Consider the following 23,227-nt stretch of genomic DNA (forward strand, 5'->3'; position numbering starts at 1 on the left):
GGAAGGAAAGAAAGAAAGAGGAAAGAAAGAGAAAGGAAAGAGCATGAAAGAAAGAAAGAAAGAAAGAAAGAAAGGAAGGAAGGAAGGAAGGAAGGAAGGAAGGAAGGAAGGAAGGAAGGAAAAGGAAGGAAGGAAGAAAGAAAGAAAGAAAGAAAGGAAAGAAAGAGAAAGAAGGAAAGAAGGAAAGAAAGAAAGAAAGAAAGAAAGAAAGAAAGAAAGAAAGAAAGAAAGAAAGAAAGAAAGAAAGAAAGAAAGAAAGAAAGAAAGAAAGAAAGGAAGGAAGGAAGGAAGAAGGAAGGAAGAAGGAAGGAAGGAAGGAAGGAAGAAAAAAGGAAGGAGGGAAGGAAGGAAGGAAGGAAGGAAGAAAAGAAAGAAAGAAAGAAAGGAAAGAAAGAAAGAGAGAGAAAGAAGGAAAGAAGGAAAGAAAAGAAAGAAAGAAAGAAAGAAAGAAAGAAAGAAAGAAAGAAAGAAAGAAAGAAAGAAAGAAAGAAAGAAAGAAAGAAAGAAAGAAAGAAGGAAGAAAAGAAAGAAAGGGGTCACAGGTTTCACTGTAATCCTAGCACTTTGGGAGCCAAGGGAAGACCACAACAAAGGACTAATTACCCTAATCACAGAAACTGCCTCTACTACAAAATACAAAAAAAATTAGCCAGGTGTGGTGGTGGGTGCCTGTAGTCCCAGCTACTTGGGAGGCTGAGGCAGGAAAATGGCATGAACCCAGGAGGCGGAGCTTGCAGTGAGCCAAGGTCACGCTACTGCACTCCAGCCTGGGAGACAGAGCAAGACTCTGAGAAAGAGAAGGGAAGAGAAGGGAAGAGAAGGGAAGAAGGAAGGAAGAGGGAGGGAGGAAGGAAGGAAGAAGGAAAGAGAGAAGAGAAGAGAAGAGAGAAAGAGGGAGGGAGGAAGGAAGAGAAAAGAAGGAAAGAAGGAAGGAAGAGAGAAAGAAGGAGGGAGGAAGGAAGGAATAAAAGAGAAGAGAAGAGAAGGAAAGAAGGAAGGAAGACAGAAAGAGGGAGGCAGGAAGGAAGAAAGAAGAGAAGAGAAGGAAGATAAGGAAGAAAAGAAGGAAGGAAGAGTGAAAGAGGGAGGGAGGAAGGAAGGAAAGAGGGAGGGAGGGAGGGAGGAGGGAAGGAAGGAAGGAAGGAAGGTAGGTAGGAAGGAAGGAAGGAAGGAAGGAAAGAAGGAGGGAAGAAGGAAAGAGGGAAAGAGGGAAGGAGGGAGGGAGGGAGGAAGGAAGGAAGGAAGGAAGGAAGGAAGGAAGGAAGGAAGATAGTCCACAGGATATGTTATTAGATCAGGAACTGAAAAAGAATGTATAAAGGGCCCCAAAGTGGTAAAGAATTGTGAATCAGCTGTTGCTATTTGTCTCATGAGTCTCCGACATGAAAATTGGACCTTCATCAAAACAAGGGATACTCATTTTTTTTTACAGTATGGGATTACAACTCATCACAGACATTCAATTGCTAAATAATGGAAGGTTCCCTGTAGACATACATTGGTAGGAATTAGACTCGTAGAAATGACCAAGGCAGCGATATGAGGAAAAGGAAAATCAGAGATCCTGAAATCCCTGTACAAATGTGTGAATGGATTTAGCAGCCAAATCATGACTCGGATTTGAATTTAAGATAATTTTTAGACAGGTAAATGTTGGTGGACTTTTCTTTACTGAAATATACTTTTCTTTACTTTGACGTCAGAGTTATTCTGAAATATGTAACATTTTAAAAGAAATGATTAAAGCCCTAGGCATTATGCTAATCTCTCTCCATCTCTCTCTCTCTCACACACACACACACATACACACACACACATACACTTCATCTTTACTCAACCCCACTTTTCCTTTATTTTTTCTCTTCCTATTACTAGGTAGCATTTCTGTAGAAAATGATTAATATTTCTCCATCAAATATTCTAGTGTTGAAAATAAACAGATTTACACAAGCATATCTATGTCTTTCTAGTGTCTAGTTAGCTGGTAAGACAATTTAATGGTTTATTGGTTTAAATGGAAGAAACACGGACCTGACTAACTTTTTACTAAAGATCATTTTCTGGATAATAGTCATGAGTCAACTTTTTAGTTGTAAATATCTCTGCACATCAGTTTAAAGCAAAAATAATTTCTTTATAATTAGAGAAAGAAAAAAAGGCTACCCCCATTCCTATTCCAATTTTCTGAGTACACTGCTTTTGTGTTTAGGCTCTTTCTCTCAGTGCCAGGCATCTAGAAACACTTAATAAATGTTTAAGGTGATATATATAGTACTTTGTGAATAGGCCCCACAGAGGTCAAGAAAGTTATGATAATGATTTTCCCAGGGTCAGTTCCTGCACTAAATGTTCATCAACTGTTAGACTATATTTTGATTTTTTTTTTGATTTACTGTTTAGTTTTTGTTTTTTCTGAATTATCTTTAAATCAGAGAGAAAATTAGATTTGTTTTCTTGTTTGAAATAGTATCCATCTGTTGCATGAAACAAATTGCATTAATTCACGTCTCTCCTATTCAAAATTAGATTTCCGTTTTTACAGATTTTGCCATTAACAAATTAGTTATCTAACAATGCTAAATAAACTTTAAACTTAGTTTAAAAGTTTCCATTTTGAAAATGAAATGTGATCACTATCCACACCATTAGGCCAAATATCTTCCCCTCTTTGTTTTCATTAACATTTAAGATGGAAAAGTATGCAAATAGCTATCTTGTATATTACAACATCTAAAAAGAATGTTTTAAACAGTATTTATTGGATCCAGTAAGTACAGACACATTAAAAAAACAGGGATTTTTTAAAAATTTGTCCTTTTATGAGAAATAGATTAAAATGTAGTTCAAAGAAAGTATAGTATGTGAGGCTTAGGAAACAAGCACATTTTACTGTATAGTTTTTAAAATTTTAATTTTATTAAGTTTGTTAAGAAGTTAAATCTAAAAGAATAATTTACCTAATATGAGATATGTAGATATAAATTATTCAGGGAGGAAAATATATTGTAGACATTCTAGTTTATTTTACCAAATGCTGCGTAGTGGTCCTTTTACTCTTTTCATATTACATATTACTGATAAAATACACAACATACACCTATAAGTGCAGCTTATTCAACTCTCTGGCAACAGGGACATTTAAGAGATGTTGTTCAATCAAAACTGACTTTTTAAATATTTTTAACAAATATAAATATTGATTCTCTATATCTCATCTTTATAAAGTTCCCAAAAAGTACAGGAGAGCTCAACAATTCTTCTAAGTTATTGAAGAACATACACATTTATCTCAGTATAATTTTGTTGCTGAAAAAATTTACATCTCCCAATTTTTATTTTTATAGACAACCTATACATAGTGTGTGTGCTAATTATTCTTAATCACTATACTTGAGTAATCCACAGATCACATGTTATAGTAATCTTTGTATTTTTTATTCTATATTTACTATATAAAATCTTATATGTACTATATTAAATATCATATTTATGTTACAGACCTTCAGTAGGAAAAACCACTATTAGAAGCACATTTGTTGGGTTTTAACAAAATCAAATTACTGCATTTTAATAAATTCTGAATCTTCAGTGTCTCCATTACAAGAAATAACTTGATTAAAAACTGTAACTCAGGATCATGTGTTCTTTCTGTGGTTTTTTTTTTTTTTTTTTTTTTTATGAATCTAGACTGCTAGGAAGCAGCAATTATATAAGGCTGCAGACACAGAATTTTATATTACTGGTTACCAGAATTATTTAATTCTCCTGAATTTTATGGGCATTTTTATGAAAATGAAATATCAAGAATCAACAATTAGATTTGTTAGACAAACCAGCAGGGTGTGGTGATGCACGCCTGTAATCCCAGCACTTTGGGAGGCCTAGGCAGGCAGATCACGAGGTCAAGAGATCGAGACCACCCTGCCCAACATAGAGATGGTGAAACCGCATCTCAACTAAAAATATACAAATTAGCTGGACATGATGGCACATACCTGTAGTCCCAGCTACTCGGGCGACTGAGGCAGGAGAATTGCTTGAGCCCGAGAGGCGGAGGTTGCAGTGAGCCGAGATGGAGCCACTACACTCCAGCCTGGGTGACAGAGTGAGACTCCATCTCTAAATAAATAAATAAATAAATAAAATTTTAGACAAATGAACTTTGATTGAACAACATTTCTTAGTTGTCCCTATTAGTATAAGGTAGGATGAACTGCACTTGTATATGTGTAGTGTGTATTTTACTGAGAGTCTTGATGCATAAAAAGAGAAAAAGGACCACTATCCAGAAATCAGTAAAATATTGTTTCAAATTATGGGATATATTTTGAGTAAAGATACATCTTCATGTTTTACACAGTTCATTGGAATCTGTGGTATTTGGAAGCTAAGTCAGGCATACAAAATTGATTGAGTTTGTCTTCTTAACTGAGTACCTGAATTCACATGTATACTCAGTCGCTCTAAGGAGAAATTACTAATAATTCTACTATCAGTGAGTAATACTATACTTTTAATTTGAAGCTTGTTTCCATATGCTTTTTTTTTTTTTTTTCCAAGATGGAGTTTCTCACTTTTGCCCAGGCTGGAGTGCAGTGACACAATCTCAGCTCATTGCGACCTCTGCCTCCCAGGTTCTAGCAATTCTCCTGCCTCAGCCTCCCAAGTAGCTGGAATTACAAGCACATGCTGCCACGCCCAGCTAATTTTTTGTGTTGTTTTTAGTAGAGACGGGGTGTCACCATGTTGCCCAGGCTGGTCTTAAACTTCTGAGCTCAGGCAATCCACCTGCCTCAGCCTCCCAAAGTGCTGGGATTACAGGTGTGAGCCACCATACTGGGCCCCATTTGCTTTAATCAGTTGAAAAGTTATTCAACTTTCATTTGAAGATTCATTAAGCCCTTAGTTCAAAGGTTTCCATCTACAGAATTTTAAAATTAGCTCAACCTACATTTATGCTTGTCAGGTAGCCTGACACCAGTGGATTTGATAATAACCATGGATAGTAATTCACCTAATTGAAACTCTAAAGTGATTGAGATATAAATATACTTGTAACTTAGGTCTTTAAGTGCATCCACTGAAAACAAAATAACATCAACACTGGTAAGGAGACTGGCTGATTGTTCTTCTGGTTTATAATCAGAAGAGGGTGCCAATTAGATAATTTAAACAAGCTGTATGAGAAGAGAATTGTGTTTCTCCATTTAAATTATTCAAAACAAAATTAGCTGGGGTAAAAATATTTAACAAAAATATTCTGCACTTATTATTGTCTTCTGAGCTTGACAGAAGAGTGTAAAATTTTAGGGTTTAGATTTGTTTATGCTGTGTTTGGGATATGGAACAATACCTATCGAGCCTCCATGATGCGGCTCAGAGGAAATCTCATTGTTGCATCTTCACAATGAAACAGCTAGAGAAGTGCTTAAAGGGAGCATGGAGGTTTGTGCTTAAGAACAATTAGGATCATTTATTTATTGAACCAATATGTAGGAATTTTCCTAACAATCTCTATAAATTCAGAAATGTCTGAGTTCATCTACTAGGGAACTTTAAATACATTAGTAACTTGCAATATTGGCATTACCACAGTCTCAGTATATATCTATGATATCCCAAAAGTTAATTCACTATGGTATCATTAGAATTATTTTGGAAAGCCCCAAACCATGTAGTAGTTTTTGGCCTCCCTGGAGCCTTTATTGCCTTGAGAGAGAAAGAAGAATGTATACAATTTAGAAGCCCATGAGAATCAATCTCTGTCTGCATTCATCTTACGACAATAGGAGAATTCTATCAAGGACTTCTGGAATATCGGGTTATTTTAGTTACTCATTGATTTGTAACGTGCCTTTAATAAAACATGTTTTGAATATCATTGAAAATGGCCTTAGTGAATTGAAGATTCATTAAATTAAACATTAAATGTATCAATTTTATAATACACTTGTGTGCTCATGTTTTTTAAATTGCACCATTAACAATAAATTATTTCTGTAAAATAATTTTTATTTTCACCATATTTTTAAAATGAAAGATTAGTGAAACCATTTTACATTAGGTTTATGCACATATTAATATCTGCTTACATGAATCTTCACAAAAACACAGTCATACTATATCTAATGATGATCTTAGAACTGCCAGATGTTATATTTATTAAAAGTGATATGCATACCTGCTTCCTCCATTCAATCCATTTTTATTTCATAATGTGTATTGCATACACCCTCTGAACAAAGCTCTGCTTTACATGTCTTGTAATACATAGAATCACTTCTACTCAATGAGTTTACTATTTTATGAGTACAGCTAAAAGCCTCCAAAGTAATCATGATAAAATATAAAAAGAGGAAATGCCCAAAACATGTCTAAACAAAATATTTAAATGATTTATTGAGAAGGGAAAATATTTTCTGTAAAAGTCTCGAGATTTTATTTAAAAAATGGTATTTGATGTGATATTTGTTTGATTTTGAACATTTTATTGAGGTATAATTTAAAATTTAAAATGTTTACATACAATACAATGTACAAAATAGTAAGTATGTAAGATGAATGATATTTCATATATACGTGATATGCTTTGGCTGAGTTCTCCACCAAATCTCACCCCAATAATCCCCACATGTCAAGGGCAGAGCCAAGAGGAGATGATTGAATTATGGCGGCGGTTTCCCACCTACTGTTCTCATGATAGTGAATAAGTCTCATGAGTTCTGATGGTTTTATAAAGGGTAATTATCCTGCACACACTCTCTTGCCTGCTGCCACATAAGATGTCCATTTGCTCTTCCTTCATTTTCTGCCATGATTTTGAGGCTTACCCAGCCATGTGGAATTGTGAGTCCATTAAGCCTCTTTCCTTTATAAATTACCGAGTCTCAGATATGTCATTATTAGCAGCATGGATTAATGGATTAATACAGTACATTGGTACCGAGTAGTAGGGTGCTGTTGTAAAGATACCTAAACATGTGGAAGCAACTTTGAAACTTGGTAAAAGGCAGATATTGGAACAGTTTGGAGAGCTCAGAAGAAGATAGAAAGATGTGGGAAAGTTAGGAACTTCCTAGAGACTTGTTGAATGGCTTTGACCAAATGCTGCTCATCTCAGATGGAGATGAGGAACTTGTTGGGAAATGGAATAAAGGTGACTCTTGCTATGCTTTAACAAAGAGACTGGTGGCATTTTACCCCTGCCCTAGAGATCTGTGGAACTTTGAACTTGAGAGAGATAATTTAGGACATCTGGCAGAAGAAATTTCTAAGCAACAAAACATTCAAGAAGTGACTTGGGGGCGGTTAAACAAGCATTAAGTTTTGTGTATTCACACAGATAAGGTTGGAATTGGAACTTATGTTTAAAATGGAAGCAGAGCATAGAAGTTCAGAAAATTTATAGCCTGTTGATGCAATAGAAAAAAAAAAAACCATTATCTAAGGAGAAATTTAAGCTGGCTGCAGGAACTTGCATAAGTAACGTGGAGCCAAGACAATGGGGAAAATGTCTCCAAGGCATATCAGAAGTCTTCATGGCAGCCCCTCACATCATAGGACTGGAGGTCTAGGAGGAAAAATGATATTGTGGGCTGGGCCCAGGACTTCGCTGCTTTTGAAGTCTTGGGACTTAGTGCCTCACATTCCAGCCATGGCTAAAAGGGGTCAAGATACAGCTCAAGCCATTGTTTCAGAGGATACAAGCCCCAAGCCTTGGCGGCTTCCATGTGGTGTTGGATCTTTAGGTGCACAGAAATCAAGAATTTAGGTTTGGAACCCTCTGCCTAGATTTCAGAAGATGTATAGAAATCCCTGGATGTCCAGGCAGAGCTCTACTACAGGGGTAGAGCCCTCATGGAGAACCTCTGCTAGAGCAGAGTAGAAGGGAAATATGGGGTCAGAGCCTTCACAAAGAGTCCCCACTGAGGCACTGCCTAGTGGATCTGTGAGAAGAGGGCTACTGTCCTCCAGATGCAAGAATGGTAGATCTATTGACAGGTTCCAACATGCTCCTGGAAAAGCCAAAGACACTCAATGCCAACCTTTAAAAGTATCCAGGAGTGGGACTGTACCCTGAAAAGCCACAGGAGCAGAGTTACCCAAGACCATGTCAGTCCACCTCTTACATCAGCATGACCTGGTTGTGAGACATGGAGTTAAAGGAGATCATTTTGGAAATTTAAGGTTTAATGACTGTCCCATTGGATGGCAGACTTTCTTGGGACTTGTAGTTCTTTTGTTTTGGACAATTACTCCTATTTGGAATTAGTTTATTTACCCAATGCCTGTACCACCATTGTATCTTGGAAGTAACTTACTTGTTTTTTTTTTTTTTTTTTTTAAGATGGAGTCTTGCTCTAAAGTTCTGCCCAGGCTGCAGTGCAGTGGTGTGATCTTGGCTCACTGCAGCCTCCAACTCCCAGGTTCAAGCAATCCTGCTGCCTCAGCCTCTCAAGTAGCAGCAATTACATGTGTGCATCACCATACCAAGCTAATGTTTGTATTTTTAGTAGAGACGAGGTTTCACCATGTTGGCCAGGCAGGTCTTGAACTCCTCACCTCAAGTAACCTGCTTGCTCTCATGTCCCAAAGTGCTGGAATTACAGGTGTGAGCCACTATGCCTGGCCACTAACTTGCTTTTGATTTTACAGGCCCATAGGTAAAAGGGGCATGCCTTGTCTCAGATAAGACTTTAGATTGTGGACTTTTTAGTTAATGCTGAAATGAGTTAAGATTTTGGGAGACTGGTGGGAAGGCAATATTGGTTTTGAAATGTGAGGACATAAGATTTGGGAGAGGCCAGGGTGGAATGGTAGGTTTGACAGTGTTCTCACCCAAATCTCACCTTGAAATATAATAATCCCCACATGTCAATGGTGGGGCAGGTGGAGATAACTGAGTCCTAAGGGCAGTTTCCCCATACTGTTCTCATCATAGTAAATAAGTCTCATGAGATCTGATGGTTTTATAAAGGGGCATTTCCCTTCACACACTCTCTTGCCTGCCACCATGTAAAACTTGAGAATATTCTTAGAAGAATTGTTGAGTAATATGCTAGATACATGTAAACAGTATTCCCATACTGTTTAATCATTTTATACTCCTCTGCAATTAGTGAGCATTATGGTGACTCCACATTTTGCTCTCACTTGGCATTTCTGGTCTTTTAAAGTTTTATCTTTAAAATGATTTTATAATCACATTTCCTTGTGATTTTTATTACCTTTTTCTAGATGACTAATGATGCTGAGTGTCCTTATACACCTTTCAGATACATTCTTTGGTGAAACACTTGTCCAACTGTAAATCTTCTGTCAAAAATCAGAAGAAATAGAAAGAGAAAGATAGATTATAGAAAGATAGAGATATGTGAGAAAAATGGTGTTAGGGATACAAAACTTTAAAACTTTGTCTATCACACATACATATACACACAAATAAAGACCCTATTAAAATGATAGCACTATTTTCCACATAATAAATTATTAAGAAATGCATAAATATTATAATAAATTTGCCACGTTTTTCCTTGAGAAAGGCCATAACTTTGCTTGAGGAAGTGGGCATCAAAAAGATTGCAGTTTGTGATTATTATGAATTGGTAGAAGGAGGGTTGTCTGAAATGTGTTGAAAAGTTGTAACACCAGATGGGAATGTGTGACTCATAGCTCACATACAGCAAATTGAGGTAGCTGGTAGATGTTTAAGGGGTGTGTGTGTGTGTGTGTGTGTGTGTGTGTGTATGTTTGTGTATTCTGTGCATTAGTATGCAGCTCTGTTCAGCTGGGTGCAGTATTTTTCTTTATTCAGGTAGTATCTTTTGCAGAAGAAATGACACATAAGCAAAGGCAAAATTTGTGTTATGCTCAAATTGTTCCCTATTATATCAAATGTGTTGGAGCAAATCCATGTTTCCTGAATAAGTGTTAGAGCAGAACAGACTGCATACCCTTTTGAACATAATTTCCAAGATTTATGAGTAACAACATAAAATCCTTGGCTAATTGAATTAACAAATGTAAAAACCTTGAATACTTAAATGAAGAGTTGGCAAACAGTTCCTGTAAAGGGCAAGATAATAAATATATAAAGCTTTGCGGGTGATAAGGTCTTCAATGCAATTACTTAATTCTGCAATAGTGGTGCAAAACATCCATAGACAATGTGAAAATGAATGAGTGTGATTGTGTTCAATTAAACTGTAGTAGTCCCCCTTATCCACAGGAGATACTTTCCAAGACTCTCAGTGGATTCCTGAAACTGCGGATAGTACCAAACCTTAAATATAACTACGTGTTTTTTTTTATTTGACAACCAAGAGGGCTCCTAAATGACTAAAAGGTGGGCAATATCTACCGCGTGGATTTTTCTGGACAAAGGGATGGTTCACATCCTGGCGGGATAGAGCAAGATGGTGTGAGATTTCATCATGCAACTCTGAATGATGCAAAATTGAAGACTCATAAATTGTTAATTTCTGAAATTTTCCACTTAATGTTTTTGGACTGTGGTTGACTGCATGTGACTGAAACTATGGATAAGTGGACAATATTGTATTTACAAAAGCAAACAAAGCAGGAAGTTTATAAATATTTGCTTCTTACTTTTACATGCTATAGAGAGCTATAACTGGGAGAAATTAATAAACTTGCAGGTTTTGCCACTTTAATAAATTATAAAATGGATGGATGAAGCTGGTGAAAGTCATTCTATGTCTTAAGCTTTTCTAACCTTCTTAAAATACTGGACAATTTGCATTGTATCCTCCAGTCTTTGTGAAATAGAAGTTAAGTTACTTCATTAAAATTTACAATTAATAGTGATTGGGGCTATTCTAGAATGAAGCAATAGTAATAGAAAAATACTAAAAATGTTTATGTAAGGTAATCAATTTTTTTCAAGGAAAGAAAAGAGAGAAGTTTTAACCTAAAATAAAGTCTTAATTATCTAGAATATGAATGAGTATAGCGAAGGACAAACCTTGAATGCTTTTAGCAAGTTGTAGAGGGTTTGGGGGAAAGTAATTTCCCATTTTCCTTGATATATAATACTTGAGTCTGAAAAAGGCTATGAAATATGCTAAAATTTTGGAAAAATTGCTCCAATTATGGGCTAATTCACAAGATAATTATGTTATAAATTGGAGAAAGAAACTCACGAAACATTTATTGCAAGAAACTATGTTCATCCAAATCTAGGTTTTGTCTTTTCCCTGTCAAAATAGTAAAGAGGTCTTATAAATCTTAACAATGGCTAGTGAAAAGTATTCTTTATACTCTGTGTAATATACTGGTATCACAGAGATTCCAAAACTCACCAGAATAATTTTCTCTGTTCTGTGGGGACTTTATCAGGTACTTGACTATTATATAATGTTTTTGAAATAAAAAATTAAAAACCAAGGTTTCTCACTTGTATTAACATATTTATGTTTATTTTTAAATAATTTATTGTCACTTTAATTGAATATGTAACTAAGTCGTCATTTCCTAGATGTCCATGAGCATATTTCATTCTTGCAGTCAAATCTCCTGATATTCTTTTGATTTTGCCTTTGCAAGAGCAGAACCAATAAATAAATAAATAAATGAAAATTAATGATGTATTTTACCTGTACAGTCCTCTTTGAGATATTCCACAAGGCTGCAACAAATCAAACATTTTTTATTCTACATTATAAAAATAAAAGTGGTAGAAATAATTCGACTTGTTTGGTATGCTCATTTTTGTTCATTATTATGTTGGTGCTAAAGTAACTGTGGCTTTTGTCATAACTTTTAATGGCAAAACCCACAATTTCTTAATAGCTCAAGACTACTAAGAGCTGCATGGGAAGAGTTGTTGACCCAAAAAGATGCTCAGACTTTTCAAGATTAAGTTTGTATAGGTAAAATATTTTTAATATAAATATTTCAGGTATTTTATGTTTTATAAAAAGGACCTGCAGATTCTTTTATGGCTACACTGTCCGTAATATTCTTACACTCAGGACTGCTGGGCACGGTGGCTCACACCTGTAATACAAGCACTTTGGGAGGTTGAGGTGGGCGGATCACTTGAGGTCAGGAGTTCGAGACAACCTACCCAACATGGTGAAACCCCATCTCTACCAAAAATACAAAAATTAGCCGGATGTGGTAACACATGCCTATAATTCCAGCTACTGGGGAGGCTGAGGCAGGAGAATCACTTGAACCTGGGAGACAGAAGTTGCAGTGGGCCGAGATCATGCCACTGCACTCCAGCCTGGGCGACAGAATGAGACTCCATCTCACAAAAAAATAAAAAATAATAAATAAATAAATAAATAAATAAAATATATATATACACACACACACACACACATATATTTATTACATTCACAGTAAAGTTTTACCAAACACTTATAGTATATATTTAATGGAATTGAACAAATAAATAAATGGATTGTAGACGACTGGAAACAGATTTCTCACTGTTGGTGTGGGAGGCTACAGATAAGCAAGCAGAAGGCTAAAAGGATCTATGTGGTATTGGATTAGAATTGGAAAAATCATTAGGAATGTAGATTATCTCAGTATAAATAAAGACAAATAGAAATATTTAAGTTATGTGTGTACATGTGAATATACACACACATATTTTCTTGCTCCTTCAACTGAGAGGACAGAGAAGCAATACCAGTAGCTGTCAACATACCTAGTGATCAAATCTTGGTTACTAATAACATTCACCAATTAAAAGAACTGAGATCCTTAGATAAATGGCTGACACTTGGACTAGGGCAATAAATACACAACATGGAGCAACTTGTAGTCTCTAAAAGTTAGGAAGTCTTACACACACACACACACACACACACACACACACATATTGATGGGGCTATGTCAAAGAGACATGGAGGTTCCAATTGCCAAAGCTAGAACAATTTGGGCAAAAATAATGTACTATTGGATTATAACTCAAAGAAGAAATTAAACAGCTATAAGTCCATACTGATTATATTAGGCAGTTCTCATGTTGCTATAACAAGGTTACCTTAATTATACCTGAGGCTGGGTAATTTATAATGAAAATAGGTTTAATTAACTCATGGTTCTGCAGGCTGTACAAGCGTGGTGCTGGCATCTTTCCAGCATCTGTGGAGCCTGCAGGGAGCTTTTACTCAGGACAGCAAGTGAAGCAGGAGCAGGTATGTCACATGACAGGTAAGAGTAGGAGCAATAGAGAAATTGATGGGAACTGCCACACCCCCTTTTTTTTTTTTTTTTTTTTTTTTTTGAGACAGAGTCTCGCTCTGTCACCCAGGCTGGAGTGCAGTGGCGCGATCTTGGCTCACTGCAAGCTCCGCCTCCCAAGTTCACACCATTCTCCTGCCTCAGCCACCTGAGTAGCTGGGACTTCAGGTGCCCACCACCATGCTTGGTTAATTTTCTTTTTTTATTTTTTTTATTTATTTTTATTTTTAGTAAAGACGGTGTTTCACCGTGTTAGCCAGGATGATCTCGATCTCCTGACCTCGTGATCCACCCGCCTCAGCCTCCCAAGATTCTGGGATTGCAGGCGTGAGCCACCCCACCCCGCCATAGTGCCACACACTTTTAAACAACCAGATCTCACAAAAAATTATTCACTATCGAGAGGACAGCACCAAGCCAGGAGGTATCCACCCTCCATGGCCCAAACACTTCCCATAAGCCCCACCTCCGATACTGGGGATCACATTTCAACATGAGATTTGGGAAGGACAAATATCCAAGCCATACCACTGATATGCATAATTGAACAAATAAATACATGGAAGAGAATAGATAAATCTCTCATGCAGAAAGATCCCAAATAATTTGTGCAGATGCTCTGCCCTCACAAAGGTTGAGGCATAACTCATAACTTCCCACTCACTATTATTGATTGCATATAATGACTTCCTCCCATGAATGCAGTACGGAATTAGAGAAGAGTAACTTTGCAATGAAACAGCATAACAGACACTAACTCATCCAGGTGTTGACCCATGTTTATAGTATGCGCTCATGATTTGATGTGATGAGGATGGCATGTTTCCACTGTGATTTTTCTCACAAAACCCAATAACCCCAGTCTACCCATGAGAAAAACATGGGATAAATCTCAATCTAGGGAAATCCTACAAAATATTATCCCAATATGCCTCAAAACTCTCACAAAGTCATCAAAAATAGGAAAAGTCAGAGAAACTCTTACACGTAAGAGCATTCTAAGTAGACATGAGGACTAACTGTAATTTTTATATGGGATAGAATTCTGTATGAGCAAAAGAACACTGGATGACAAACCAGGAAATCTAAATAAAGTATGGACTTTATTTAATTCATAATAATGCATCACTATTGGTTCATAAATTATAACGAATGCACCAATCTAAAGTGAGATGTTAATAATAGGACAAACTGAGTTGAGGGTGTATGGAAACTATCTGCTTTATCGTCTCCATTTTGCTATAAATCTAAAAGTGTTGCAAAATGAAAAGGCTATTTCAAAAACCGATAGAACTCAAAAAAGAAATGAACAAATCCTCAATAATAGTTATAGAGTTCAATGCCCAGTTTTTGCTGATTGATAAAATAGATGGACATAAACTCACCTAGATTAAATATGAACTGAACAACTCCATCAATCAGCAGTATTTAATCAACATTCATAGAAGACTCACCACCAACAGCAGAATAGATATTTTCTTCAAGCACCCCTAGAGCATACACCAAGATAGGCCATATTCTGGGCCTTAAAATAATCTTCAAACATTTTAAAATATTTGAAATTATACAGAAGCGTTCACTGGTCACAATGGGATATATTACAGATTTGGATATTAAATAACATATTTCTAAACAATCTCATTGGGTAATATGAAATCTCAAGGGCAATTATAAATATATTGAACTGACTAAAAATCAAAACTGTGCATAAAATTCTTGGCTGAACAGCTAACACAATTTTGAGGAGGGGGGAGTATTTGGCACTAAACATTTATATCAGAAAGAAGGAAAAGCAATAATGTAATACTACATCACAAGAAAATAGAATAAAAAGAGCAAAATAAATCCAAAGCAAGCAGAAAGAAATAACAAAGATAAAAGCAGAAATAAATGAAACTGAAAACGAAAAACAGATAAAATCAAATTACAAATCTTGTTGTTTGAACACATCAATGCAATTGACAAATACGTAGCTAAACTGACAGAGAAGACACAATTACCAACACGAAAAATCAAAATCCTAGCATCATTACCCTATATTCAGACATCAAAAAGATAATAAGGGATGTACGAACACATCTACAGACACAAATTTGACAACTTAGATGAATTGGACCAGTTCCTCAAAAAGCAAAAACTATAATTTACCCATATAAAAAAATTAGTTGAATAGCCATGTTATTAAATAAATTGAATTCATAATTTTAAAATGTCCCAAAAGAAATCTCCAGGACCAGGTGGTTTCAGGAGACAATTGTACCAACTGCTTGACATTTAAACATTTAAAGAAGAATAAAACAAATTCTACAGAATCTATTCTGGAAAACAGAAAGGGAATTATTTCCCAATTCATTTTATGAAGCAAATATAACTCTGAGCCCAAACTATACAAAAGTAGTACAAAAAGATGAAACTACAGACTAATATCCTTCATGAATACATACACAAAAATTATTAACTTTATTTTCACTAACAGAAATCAGAAAAAAACATATATATAGATATTTATATATCTATATATATCTCTATCTATCTATATATATATAGTATGATCAAATGTGGTTTCTTCCAGAAATTAAAACCTACTTCAATATTAGAAAATAAATCAATATATAATCTATTATATTAGCAGGAAAATGAAGAAATTAATTGACATGGAAAAGAATTTGACACAATTCACTACTTATTCATGATAAAAATGTTTAGAAAATCAAGAATAATTTTAAAAATTATTCTTCAACTTAATAATAACATCTTCAAAATGCCTACAGATGAGAATTATTTAATGATTAGAGACTGAATGCTTCTTCCCTGAGACTGGAAAGGAACAAAGGATGTGCTCTCCTTACCCCTACTGAGCATAGTACCAGATGTTCTATTTAGTTCTATCTTGCAAAAAGGCAAGAAAGTAAAATTAAAGGCACAAAAACCTCAAAAACAGAAATAAACTCTATTTTAGGATGACATGACTGTTCACATAGAAAATCCCAAGAAATCTAAAAAAACAAACAAAAATTACTGAAACAATAATTGAGTTCAGCAAAGCCTCAGGATACAGCATCGATGCATAAAAAAGTTTCAATATACTAGCAATGAACATGTGGACACCAAAATTAAAAATACAGTATCATTTCCCACAGTCAAAAATGTGAAGCTGGGTGCAGTGGCTCATGCCTGTAATCCCAGCAACTCAAGGAGGCTGAGATGGGAAGATGATTTGAGCCCAGGGGTTCCAGACTGCAGTGAGCTGTGATCATGGCATTGTACCCCAGTCAGGGCAAAGGAGTGAGACCCCATCTCTAAAAAAAAAAAGGATAAAATTTTTAAGTGAAATATTTAGGCATGAACCTAATAACTTCTATGCCAAAAGCTACGAAATGCTAATGAAAAAAATGAAAGAATATCTAAGTAAATAAATCAAGAGATGCCTGCTGGGTTCCAGGCTTGGAAGGCAATGTAATAAAAAGCAAAAATAGTGTGGGACTACATCAAACTAAAAGGCTTCTGCACATTGAGGTGGTATATACATATATACACACACACATATAATGTATATGTGTATATGTAGATATAAAATATAGATTATATATAATGTATATATGTATATACATATATTATACATGATGTATATATGCACATTATATACATACTATATACAATAGAATATATCCAGCTTTAAAAAAGGAGGAAATTCCCAATACTTGACAACCTCATTGAACCTGGAGGACATCATGGTAAGTGAAATAGGCCAGTCACAGAAGGACACATACTGTATGATTCCACTTAGTGTATTAGTCTGTTCTCATGCTGCTAATAAAGACATACCTGAGACTGGGTAATTTATAAAGCAAAAGAGGTTTAATGGACTCCCAGTTCCACATGGCTGGGGAGGCCTCACAATCATGGTGGAAGGCAAAGGAAGAGCAAGTCATGTTTTACATGGCATCAGGCAGAAGAACATGTGCAGAGGAACTCCCCTTTATAAAACCATCAGATCTCATAAGATTTATTAATGATCACAAGAACAGCACAGAAGAAAACTTACCCTTATGATTCAATTACCTCCCCTTGGGTCTCTCCCATGATACATAAGAATTATTCGAGCTCCAATTCAAGATGAGATTTGGGTTGAGACACAGCCAAACCATGTCAATGAAGTTTCTAAAATAATCAAATTTACAGAACCGAAAAGTGGAATGGATGTTGCCAGGGCCTTGTAGAAGCGGGAAATAGGGAGTTGCTAAATGAAGGGGCACAACTTTTCAGTTAAGCATGATGAATAATCCCCAGAAGTTTGCTGTACAATACTATGCCTATAGTTAACAATATGATACTGTACACTCAAAATTTTGTTTAAAGGGTATATCCCATACTAAGTGTTGCTAGGAAAACAAAATAAAAATTTTAAAAATGTCAATTATCCCCAGATTGGCATACAGATTTAACAAACTACCATATTTTGTTGTAGTTGCAGATAAGATTATTCAAAAATGTTTAAAAAGTCAAAATAATTAGATTTTCTAAAAACAATTTCCAAATAGTATAAAATAAGAGGAATCTGTCTATCCAGTTTCAAGTTTCATTATGTAAGTACACTAATCAAAACTGTGTGATCTTGTGTGTATTGATAATTACAGTAATCAGTTCTGGTGGAATAATAAGCACATAGATCAGTGGAATATAAAACAGAACCCAGAAATAGACCAAAATAAATATATCCAACTAAGTTTTGACACAAATCACAAAGCAATTCAATGGAGGTAGGATAGGCTTGTCATCAAATTATTTTAGAATAATTGGGCATCCATAGGTAAAATAAAATAAAATAAACCTCAATCCAAACCTCATATCTTATGTAAAAGTTAAATCAAAATGAATCACAAACTTCAATGTAAAACATAAAAGTAGTACATTTTTAGAAAAAAACAACTATAGGAGAAAATCTTTATGATCTATATATGGACAAATAAATATTGATACCAAAAGCACAAATCATAAAAGGAAAAATGATAAATTGGATGTTATTAAAATTAAACACTTCTGCTCTGAAAAAGAAAGGCACTATTAAGAGATAAAAAGACAATCTATGGACTGGGTAGAAAATATCTGCAAGCCATATATCCAACAAGGGACTATGATAAAGAATATGTAAACAAGTCTTAAAACTCAACAGCAGAAAATAAGCAATCCAACTAGAAATTGGTCAAAATAAATGAATGAATATTTTACTGAAGAAGATGTACAAATGGCAAAAACTACATAAAATATATTCAGTACCATTATCCATTAGGAAAATGGAAATTAAAAATTAAAAATATAACTATGTATTACTTTACACCCACCAGAATTTCTCAAGTGAACTATCATGATAACACCAAATGCTTGTGACGATTCAGAGAAACTGCACCACAGTTTAGCAATATCTTAATAAACCACATATTCAACTACCTATGACCCAGCAATTGCATTCCTAGTCATTTATCCCAGAGAAATGAAAACATGTTCACACAAAGCCTATACACAAATATGTTCATAGCAACTCTATTCATAATAATCCCAAAGTGAGAATAACACAGGTTGATTCAACAAGTGAAAAAAAGTTAAACAGACTGTGGTACATTCATGCCATGGAATATCGTTCAGTCATAAAAAGAAATAAATGATAGGTATACACAATGACTTGGATGCATCTCCAGAGAATTATACTTCATGAAAAATATTAAAAATTATACATTGTTTCTTTTTGTATAGCATTCTTGAAATTACAAAATTATAGAAATAGGTAACAGATTAGTGGCCTGATGTTAAGCAGGGAATGGAGATGGTAGAGAAATGATTATGGCTGTAAAAAGGCAACATGAGAGACAATTTGGGTAATGAAAAAGTTACGTTTATTGACTTTATCAATGTCAAAATTCTGATTATGATATTGTAATATAGGTTGTCAAGATACTACTATTTAAGAGAAATTGGGATAAGAATGCACAGAATTTCTCTGTATTATTTCCTACAATAGCATGTGAATCTACCATTTCTCAAAATTTAAAAACGATTAAAAATAAAGATATCATCTGCAAGAAGCAATGATAAAATTCTGTGGTAAATATTGAATATTGAGATAATTAAACCACTGGGGAATTATGTTTACAGAACACACAATTGATATTACATACTTTAGCAAAGTAGTAATGATCTATGCAACAGAATGAAAAAATAAGTTGAAGAAGGAAAAAGATAACAGTGGCAATCAAACTATTTCTTATAATATTTGATAAATGTCAAAGTAATTAAAATCTTTCTATTAAAACAATTAAGAAACTAAATCAATCTTTTGTTCTAAATATTAAAGGGCCTTTTACAAATTGTCTTTTGAGGTGGAAAGCAATAGTATGAATTTCTGATCCTCTTCAGCTTCACTTCAGAATGATTTTTGTTATTAATTTGAGTAGAATTAAATTAAATATGTTATTAAATAGAATTATTGTATAATTGTCATTACTATAAAATCTCTATCTGGACATAAAGCACATTTTAGAATGACGTTAATAAAAATTAAAGTAGGTTATTGGTAGATTATTTAATTTTGAATTATAGCTATTAATTCATTTATTTATGTATTTGATTTCTCTTTCATAGTTTTATGTAAGCATCATTTGAAATTTAAACACTGGATATTTTCATTAAAATATTATTCAAAATAAATTAAAGCAGGCAATTCTGTTATTTGTTATTTACACTTATTAGATGAATCTAAGTAGAAGGATGATGTTAGCATAGGAATTTTGTCTTTCCTTTCCAACATGAATAGGTTCCATTAAATCAATACAATATCTATAGTCAAAGAAAAATATCCCAAATATTAGCATTTTACTGTAGTTTACAATAATTTTGCTATCCAGGGGACACACCAAGCATGCCAATCTATTTTGTATATATGAAAATAGATTTTTTCATATATACAAATAAATATATGTAAAGTTACAATCACGTTTTAGAGTAATTCATACCTTCTAATTTTCTTTTTCTTTTCTTTTTTTTCTTATTTTTGAGACAACGGTCTGGCTCCGTTTCCCAGGCTGGAGTGCAATGGCACAATCTCGGGTCACTGCAACATTTGCCTCCCCAGTTCAAGCAATTTTCATGGCTTAAGCTCCCGAGTAGCTGGGATTACAGGCATGCATCACCACACCCGGCTAATTTTTGCATTTTTAGTAGAGACCAGGTTTCTACTAAAACCCCAGGCTGGTCTCGAACTGTTGGCCTCAAATGATCTGCCCACCTCCACTTCCCAAAGTGCTGGGATTATAGGTGTGAGACACCTCCATGCCAGGCCTTCAAATTTTCCTTACGGTGAATGTTTTTACATTGGGCCTTGGCATTCATCAGATTCCACTGAGATATGCCCCTATAGGGAATAGAACATTACACAATGAAAAAATATTTTGCTTAGAAATTTTCCAATTGAGATAAATATTACTCAATAAATCACATCACATGTTTACCATGAGAACATATGGAAGTGATATTTTTTTAGGAGAGGGGGTATTTTCCTAAAATAATAATAATGAGAAATATAGAATATTTGATTATGGTTTCTTAGTTCTTTTAGGTAAAACTGTTGGTTCTACCTAGTTCCTAAGTAAATATTTATTTTTAAGTCCAAGGCCTTTAAAAAGTTCTTTATGTTTAAGCTATTAAAACAATATTTAATAGCTTATAAATGTTATTTATTAACAGGACAGTTACTGTTTCTACTTTAGCATTCTTTGCAATTCATTTACCAATGGCTTAATGTAGGTTCTCATATTATAATTTCAAAAGATTTTAATGAAAATCTATTACCTTGGAAATAAATTTTACTTTTATTATACCTACATAGTGTGGGATTGGTGTTTGTTTATATTTCTTGAAGATATCAAAGTGTAATATTCCAAATATGGAGATTATAGTATAATACAGTGGAGAGGGTAGTAAAATGAGGGGGTTGTAGTACCAATTTATTTGATAATTGTGTTTCCTTGATTACTTTAACTCCTGATGTTCTCATTTCCCTTGTTTTAACAAGGAGATACTCTATCCTCCTTACAGTGACATGTGATTTAAGAAACGAGAGATGCTTGTAAAAACACTTAAATTCAATGTTTCTAGAATAATATATTCAATGTTACTTTTCATGATCACAACTCTCTGCCACTGGCAACAAGGATATTTTATAAATTAAAATAATATGATTCTACACATTTTTTCTCTTCCTTGTTGGTAATATTGCTGTTTTCAGAGTAGTTTTCCTGTTTAAGACAGGATTAGACATTTGAATAGATCAATTTGATATTGATATAACTTCATTCATGAATCAATAAGCTCAGTATTTCAGAGCCAGAAATGTAATTTTTCAATAAAACATAATTTTTGTCTGGTTATTTTCCACTTTATTTCCTAATCTATCTAAACTGCGAACAAAGTTTAAAAAGCTTGCAGGTGTAGCAACAGGAAGGTGTGATTTTATGGTGTTTAGAATTAAATTGTTGTAACAATTAAGAGGAAATGAACAATGAAGTTGAAACTCATTCTTAATTACCAAATCTTTTAAAATTTACATAAAATTACACTCATCTAAAGTCATTAGTTCAGTGATCAGTTTCTATATTTTTTGTTTAATTTCACCTGGGAGTGGAGTGAAAGTAAAAATTAGTCTATATGCAATTCTACACTTGAGTTCAAAGATGAAAGAACAGTAAATTATTCATAGCTCAAAAAAGGAGTTTCTGTTAGGAAAAAAAAATCATTAAGTTTCTGAATCTCTAAGACATAGTAATAAATATTACATGCAACTCTAAGGACAACTCTTACCTGAGATGTGCCATGGCATCTTTTAGGGTATAGAACATCTGCTGCTTAAGCCATTCATTTAAGGGGAGTGAAGGGATTCTCCATAATATGCTGGATAGACTGATACCATCTCTTGCACTCTTAACCATCATAATCAGAAGAAATCCAGTAGAAATTAGCTTTACATTAGGAGGTAAAAATCACTATGACTCAAAGTCTAACATATGCCACAATAAACATTTTTAAATGGCATGAAAGTTCCTGAAGGAAGAATTTAAAAATTCTGGGATCTACAGATCTATATCATTATATTGTTTTTTGCTCTTCTGAGCTAAAGAGCATTTTTCCTTTTTCCCTGCCTCTATTTGTTGACAATGAAAATTTAATTGAACTATCTTTACAATTTCAGATTCTCACCTAAGTGCTGAGGTTACACAGGTCTCTGTCCTCAACGACCTCATAGCACAAAGGGGAGACAGAAATTTTAAAAGGTAATTATGACACATAAAGCAGATGCTAAAATAGATAGATGGGCAGATACCTGTGGGACTGCAAAACAAAACAAATTATTAAGAGTTTGATGGTCAATGTTATCTAACCATTGTGTAAACTTTTAAATGTTTATGAAGTCTAGCTCACAGGTGTAACTAATATTGTGTGTGTGTGTGTGTGTGTGTGTGCGCGCGCGCATGCTTGTGTGTGTGTGTGTGTGATATACTGAGCAAATGTATACCACCTAGCAAGTGGCCTTCTTGTTTGGTCACTTACACTGGCCTGTTTACTAACCCTGCTGTAAAGCTCTTCATCATCCTTTCCGAAGGATGTATTTCTTCCGTACTCTAACCATGGTCAGTATACAACCTTCTGATAGTCCAAGCTGTCTGCAGCAAAATCCTCTAAGGAAAGATGGCTGTCTAATGCTTTTCTTCAGTCTTTGAGGTATAGCACAGCTCTCAGCTCTTTGTGGGCCCTTTATCCAGAAGGCAGTCTTGGCTCCAAAGTAGACAACATTCTTGTATCTGTGCACTGCAATTCTAGTCTCCCCCTGTAAGTCAAAACACATTTATACTCTTTTTCTTTTTTTCTTTTTTTTTTTTCTTTTCTTTTTTTTTTTTTTTTTTTTGAGGCCGGAGTCTTGCTCTGTAGCCCAGGCTGGAGTGCAGTGGCGGGATCTCAG

Source organism: Papio anubis, chromosome 6 (assembly GCF_008728515.1).
Source record: "Papio anubis isolate 15944 chromosome 6, Panubis1.0, whole genome shotgun sequence".
In the NCBI taxonomy this organism is placed as follows: Eukaryota; Metazoa; Chordata; class Mammalia; order Primates; family Cercopithecidae; genus Papio; species Papio anubis.